This window comes from Budorcas taxicolor, chromosome 20, assembly GCF_023091745.1.
Source record: "Budorcas taxicolor isolate Tak-1 chromosome 20, Takin1.1, whole genome shotgun sequence".
In the NCBI taxonomy this organism is placed as follows: Eukaryota; Metazoa; Chordata; class Mammalia; order Artiodactyla; family Bovidae; genus Budorcas; species Budorcas taxicolor.
The window spans coordinates 18,016,999-18,024,651 of NC_068929.1; positions in this window are offsets into that span (position 1 = coordinate 18,016,999).

Consider the following 7,653-nt stretch of genomic DNA (forward strand, 5'->3'; position numbering starts at 1 on the left):
CACAGACACAGAAAGCTCATCCTGCAGCCAGCTCCTACCCTGGTTCCCCACCCTCAGCAATATGGAAAAGGGCGGAAGTTTTCAAGTTCTCTCTCTCTTTAACATAAACTGGATGAAATTCTTAGTTTGGGTTTGTATGTTTCACCAAAAACCAATCCTAGGCAAACATGAGAAAGGCTGCAGAGCTGGTCCACCTGTTACCTGGATTCCAGTAAAAGATGGAGGCATCCTGGCGGTGGTTTAGTCACTCAGTCGTGTCCCACTCATGTGACCCCATGGACATCCCACGCCCATGGGATTCTCCAGGCAAGAGTACTAGAGTGGGTTGCCATTGCCTTCTCCAGGGGACCTTCCCAACCCAGGGATTGAACCCGGGTCTCCTTCACTGCAGGCAGATACTTTACCAACTGAGCTATGAGGGAAGCCCCATCTTAGATGTCCATAAATAGAAATAATATTTTCGTATGTGAGAGTACATCCACTAAGGAGGTTCTAAAGGAGCTTTACAGAAGCTTTACAGAAGCACATGCAATGTATCTGCTCCCACATTAAGCTAAAAAAGATTCGAAATTATTTCCTTATAACACGACTGCAGCTGGGCAGTGTTAACATCTGAAAATCTATTGCAAAGAAAGACAAAAACGGCTGGAAAGAAATGCATCAAAATGAACAGAGATGGAGCCCGCAGGGTGAGACGTTGCTTGATTGCCTTTTCTCTATAATTTTCCAGCTTTTGAAATGAGCATGTCCTACTTTTATAACTATGAAAAAAAGCACAGAAAGTCTTGAACTTTGCATTTAACCAGTGGGCCAAAGCAATAAAGAGCAGAGGCTCCGTGGCGGGGCACCCAGCGCTCCTCAGGGCCGCAGGGCGGAGTTGGCTACCGCCGTCCGGGCGGGGCGGGGTCCCGGGATCGCCTCCGGGGCTCAGGACCCTGCTCTGCGCCGGAGCCTTCAGAGGGGAGCCTGTTTTATCTCTGCGCACCTATGACGTCACCCTAGGAAAACCAGAAAGCGCCGATTAATCACGAAGTCAGGACTAATCCCTGAAAGGAATTCGGGTCCGCGTGAGACGAGAGGGTGCCCCAGACGGCGATGTCAGACGCCGCCGCGGGGGCCGCCGTCCGGACAGCCACGCCCCCGGCCCGGCGGGCTAAGTAGGGGCGCATGCGCAACAGCCCGCAGGTCGCTGGCCGGCCACCTGCTCCCTCCAGCCAGGCAGATGTGCTGTGCTAAGACCGTGCTTGACTATCACCACGGTGCTGAGACAATGGTTTGCCCACCATCTGCAGTAGTATCAGAGCCCCAAAGTGTAAATTAAATCCTGGACCGTAACTGAAATTCACTTGGAGAGAGAGGCCATTCTTAGAGGGTTTTATAGCTACCTGCTTTAATGAGATCTGTATTAGAGTTCCATATTATTCATGACTTTATTTTTATTAAAATTGTTTTAACGATTTCCAACCATTGATAGCCTGCTCCGTTAGCCAGTTGCTGGAGGATGGCCGGGCTCTAGGACCCAGAGTCGGGGTGCAGGCCTGTGTTCCCTAGGAGCCCTTGTGGGGAGCCACCACAGCAAAAACAGAATGGGCACCTAGCAGCATTTTATGGAACAGGGCTGCCGACTCCTGGAGAGGCTTGCTAAGGGAGGGTGAACCTTGGATGCTGGCTGCTTTCCTTGGAGATGGTCCTCACACTGGTCTTGCTGAAAAGCTATGTCCTCTGGGAGAAAAAGTGATCAAAGGATTCTAGGGGTTCTGAGATGTCAGTGAAGACATCAGATAGTGAAATATGTCATTCTTATGAATGGCTTTGTAAAGTCTTCTGAAAAGAATTCTGGGTGAGGTGACACAGTCTTTTCGGGCCAATCAAGCAAAGGGCTTGATGCGTTTTAAGTGGGAAGCTACTGGACTTTGCTCAGGAGGCAGTGCTGGGAAGAGTGCCTAGGAGCACAGGGAGTGAGGGACGCCTCCCTTCGCCTTCACAGCATCTCGTCTCACAGCAGGCTCTTCCATGAACTTTCCTGTGGGCAGTCTTGAAGGACTCCCGCTGGAGTCCCTGCAGCTCAGTGTCCCGGCTGCTATACCTTGTGTTTGGTTTATCAGGCACATGTTAAACTGTCAGCCATCCTATGAGTCACACCAGTGAGCAGGGTGCAGGCAAGTACCTGGAACTTGGGGACGAGTGGAGATGGAGCTGGAGTCGGGGTCCACATGAGCAGCACTGGTACTCCTAAAGAATGCCCCTAAGCGCAGACTGCCCTGCTGATTCGTTTTAATCACATGAGGACTTGACACGATCTGTTTCCTTCCTTCCTTCCTTCTTCCTCTCTCTCTTCCTCCTTCCCTCTCTCCCTCCCTGCCTGTCTCTCACTCACACACACTCTTTCACACTCACACACGCACTCTCTCACATACACTCTCTCACAGTCTCTCATACACTCACACACACTTTCTCACACTCAAACACACATACTCTCTCTTACTGTCTCTCTCACACATTCTCACACACTGTTTCACGCACACACACACGTTCACTCTCACACACAGTCTCTCTCACACACTCTCTCCCACACACACTTTGTCTCTTTCTCACTTACACACACACTTTCTCACACCCACTCACACAGTCACTCTCTCTCATACACAGTCTCTCATTCACACACACACACTCTCTCTCTCTCTCTCACACACTCTCTCTCTCACAACAGAGGTCTCACCAGGGTTGCTTTATGAGCTTCACCCGCACACTCAGTGCTACGTCATGTTAGATTGCCTTGGCAGGGAGAAGGGTGTTTATCTGCTTCTGATCACTGTTGGAGTCTCAGGCCTTTAAATCTTTTGAACTTAGATCCATTGTTCCACACTGGCTGCTACTGATTCTACAACCCCAGTGCTTTCTTGATTATATTTCTTTGGCTAAAATGTGATGCCTTTTCTCCCTCTTGGACCCGAGGGGCTGGGGATGTGGAGGAGGGTTCTTAAGCCATAATCAGTAGCTTGAGTCCCTGTGACCTGTTTGGAGCTCATAGTCAATATCTAACTGGGTTCAGGAGAAGTAGCAGTGGGTTTATATAGCTCAGGAGAGATAAGCCAGTTCAAAGGTGTGGGAGGAAAAGATAGGGATGTTTGGTGGCTACTAAAATCAGAGCTTCTTAACCTGAGGTTATCATCAGAATTACCCAGCAAACTTAAAAATAGAGGCTTCCAGGGTTGGGAGTGGAGCAGACATCTGTGGTTTTCAAAGCTCTTGGCTGATTCTGATATCAGGTAAGGCAGGGCCCACTGGTTTATGGTGTGGGCTACTGTGAATGAGGGGTAGCACTCAGCTTAGGCAACACAGTGTTTCTGTGGGTGAGGCTGCTAATCAGAAATAATGAGGTTTTGGAGATATATTTAGCCCAGTTTTCCAAAATTAGCCTTGCTGTTGGGGATGACCTTAAGACTTGGGACTCAGCTGAAGGGAGCTGGGAAGAGGACCAAAGTACCTACCTCCTGAGTGATTAGGAGGCAAAGGTTTGCAGGTCCCTAAGCCTAAAGGAAAAGAGTTTGGCTTAGGTCAAAGAACCATCAGTCTTTTGATGTAAACTGTATGTCCAAATTACAGATGAGGAAACCAAAGCTCAGAGCAATTAGGTGAATCATCTAAGGATTCCCAGCTAGTTGGTGGCAGAGACAGAGCTTGACCTTTAGGCTGTTTGATTCCCGAATGTGAGTTCTTTTGGTGTCAGATTTCATTTCCCTTTTCAGAGGCCGTTTTAGTCCAAGAAGGGAGTTGAATATAAGCTGAAGAGTTGGGGTAGTGGAGGTGAGCAAAATTTAAGGAATGAATGATAGTGCTAAAAGCCGCAAAGAGCATTTATTTTGAAAACTCACAGTGGGGTTATTGTTTCAGTTAGGTTCTCCACAGTGTGAGATTTTAGTATATCCATGATATCTTCAAATCAGCTTGAGTATTAGGTAGGGGCATAATAAACCAAACCAGTGGAACCAAAGGATGCTTAGGTTCTAAATTTTAATAAACAACTATTCATACCTTTCCAGAATCACTTAAAAGGAAACTGGTATAACTTTGATAATATAGCCCTCACATTTTAGCAGTGTCTCTAAAGTGCTCACTGTCTTGGTTTGAGAAGGAAGTCAGCAATGACTTGGAGACCATGCCATACTTGCAACATGGGCTTGAGAGTCCAGAGCGGGGAGAGTAAAGGAAATGACAAAGCACCCGTTGGAGGATGAGGACAGAAATCCATGTAGGAAAATAATCACATCTTGGGGATCATGAAGGGTCTGTAAGTACTACCGATTACTCACCAGTTGTAAGATCTCCCAGCATTAATCCATCTTGGCAGTGGGAAGGATGTTACCAAATGATTACATTGCCTGCTGGCTTCTTCCAAACTCCTGGCTGGAAAAAAAAAAAGAGTGAATATTCACTCTGGATGATGGAATTGTTTCTTGTATAGAGTCTACCTCATGGAGGTCCTTCAAACAAATAAACTGGGATTTGAAATTTTATTTTTTTGTTGACCACATTCCAACAAATTCTGAAGCATCTAAGTCGTATCCTGGAAGCAGTTTCCTTAAATTTAACCAGACTCATGTCAGGCCAATGACCACTGAGGTTATATTTTAGCCTTATATTTTAAATACTCTGGAAATGTCAAACTTGGCCCCATCATATTGGATGAGACAGAGGGGGGGAAAAAGCTTGGTTCTTGAAGGTGCTGTAACATTTTTAGGTCAATGTTTACTTAACTTCCAGCACACAAGATGACTGGAAAAAAGTGCACTTGCTGAAAAACAAAATAAAAAAATTTTTTTCCTCTATTGGTAGGAGATTCTTTACTTAAAAGCAGTAAGGATAATATGGGATAGAAGACAAGAGGAACTGCATTCAGGTGCATGCAGGTGCTAGAGTTCTTTGGCTACTATGGATTTTGAAATGGCTAGCCCTTCTTCAGGTAATACTTAATGGGATTGTCAGGCGGGGGGAAAAGCCCCATTATTAACTAGCAAACCTCAGGAGACGCTAAGTGTCTTGGATATTTAAAGGAGAAAGAGAGAGAGGTAAGTGTACCATTTTAGCATATTACTAACCCTTGTCAGCAGAGAGGAGGTTTTCTTTGAAGAGAGGCGCTAAACACATTTTCACATTATACCTACAGAGAGGGTTCACCCAGGAGCCAAAGGCAGGTTGTCATCCAGGAACACAATCTTCTCCCAGCTCAGCAGGTCATGAGGACCTTGTTCTTAAACCTGGGACTATCGCCAGCCTGTGGAGAGACACTTTGGCTACTCATATAGCTCACAGGCCTGGGAAGAGTGTCTTTGTTCCATATCTTACTGGGTGGCCGTGAAATTATAGGCCTGGTGAAAAACCATCTTCCTCAAAGTGCTGCAGATGGTTGGGGGCCAGAGGCAGAGGGCTGTGGTCCGGAACGGTGATGCTCAGAAGCCTCTTTAGTTATTGTAGAGTCTGAACTTCCAGGCAGATCTATTTGTTGAGCAAGTCATGGGCCTCTGCAGATGAGATGGAACACTGGATAGCCCAAGTCATAAATTACTGTCTTGTCACTGAATCGGCTAGCTTGTGCCACAAGTTTTACCGGAAGACAAGTATTTGATGAGTATTCACAGTGGGAAAGTGAGGTGGTACAGGCTAAGTCGTGTGGAACAAGCAGCACTTTTAGCTTCCACCTGTTAAACGCCTTGGCTCTGAAGGCCATTTTATCTCAGGGAGTATTGACCAGATTCCTCAGAGCCAGCATCCAAGATCAGAGTTCAAAAAAAAAAGAAGAAGAGCAGGACAAGAACTGCTGGTAGGAAAGGGAGAGTCAGGATTAAGAGGTGGGAGGAGAGAGTTCCAAGAAGGTGGTGTTATAAACCCCGTGAAGTCAAGCCCCACAAGGGTCTCCCCCGCCCCGGTGTTGTTTGAACCAACAGAAGGAGAGCAGGTTTGGTTCGGAAGCGAAGGAAAGCTTTCTCCTTTGATCAGAGGATGTAGAGGCAGACGCTCAGGCTCTAGAGCACATGCCGTGGGGTAACCGAGGATCACTGGAAATGACTCTCCATTTTAACCTGCACCAGAAGGCAAGGGCTCTTTATATTCTAAAAGTTCCTAAGGGTTTTCTTTTGTAATCCTAGCTTGTCCTAATTTTCTCCCACTCCCCATGGTTGCAGATGAGATTTCAAAGTGGCAGGAGAATGCGAAGTGGGAAAGAATTACTACTCAAGTCAAAACTGCTTGAGTTACATATGAGACCCTTGATTGTTTCCAAAGCATCATTCAAAGCACAATAAAAGTAAATTTGACTTTTAATTGTTATACCTTAGGGAATGAAGGGCCCCTAATAAGGTTCTCTCAATTTATTCTCATTCCTATATCCTTGGGGAAAAGACTTCTGAGAGTGAGTTGAGCTTAAGGCAAATGAAGCCCTTAGTACCAGGAAAAAAAATTCACTAATATTTCTTGTAGCAGATTTAGTACTGCCAGAAAAGGATACCTAAGGGATTATATGTAGAGAACAAACACTGTAATCTTGATGTTATGATGGGGGACATTTCACTGATTAACTTTTTGAATAGTTTGCTATCTACTAACTTTGAAGTATTTCTTACAAAAAGATGGCTGTGGGAAGGTTATATTCAAACACACCTGGATAAATCACCCATTGTTTCGGTGAACTCAACTGTTTTTTCTATCTGATAAGTTACTCAGCCTTGGAGCACTAGAAATACTTACCAAGATCATTAATTATATTTCCCATCATGTACACATTGTGTTCGGGAAGGGCTGTCATAGCCACTGCTGTGAATTGAGAACAGACAAGCTGTCCTACTTGTCTTCCGCACTTCTAGCTTGATTGCATAGGTGTGCTTGACTTTATGCAGTTTCTGTGAAACATTCTGCATATCATAGAACACAGTGAATTTACTTAGGCACTATTACATAAAGGAAGGACTAAGAGATGTGTAATAAAAAATTTAATCTACGTTTTACCATTTTAAAATTGCATTTCCAATAGATGTATTTCATTCTCTAGCCTTCTGCTTTAGGGCAGCATCTAAGTCTGATTTTCAGGAAACAGGCATCAGAATTGTTGGGGAAGTTTGTTAAAAATCTAACAGAAAAAGCAACAGATGCTTGGGCTCCCACCCCAGATCAACAGACTTGTCATTTCTGAGGCCTGGGAAATTGATTTTTACAAGTTTCCTGACCCTTCCACCTCCCCCATGGTGATTTGGAGCACAGCAATATATTTATGGTCTCACATTCTGTGTTGTTTCTCTGGTGGGGGGAGGAGGAAGGAGAGAGAGATGGGAGGGGAGAGAGAGGGAAAGAGAAAGAGAGAAATTCTCGGTTTTGCTCTAAACCATGAACAAAGAGAGAGTAACCTCTGTTGACAGGCAGAGGATGAGATGGTTGGATGGCATCACTGATTCAATGGACATGGGTTTGAGCAAGCTCCGGCAGATGGTGAGGGACTGGCAGGCCTGGTGTGCTGCAGTCCATGGGGCTGCAAGAGTTGGACACAACTGAACGACTGAACAACAGCAACAAGCCTCTGTTGATGGTTTCTTGCCTCCTGAAATGAACAAGGAAACCGTTGAAGAAATCCTGGGTGTTTTTGTAAAGGGCACGCACTGGTTG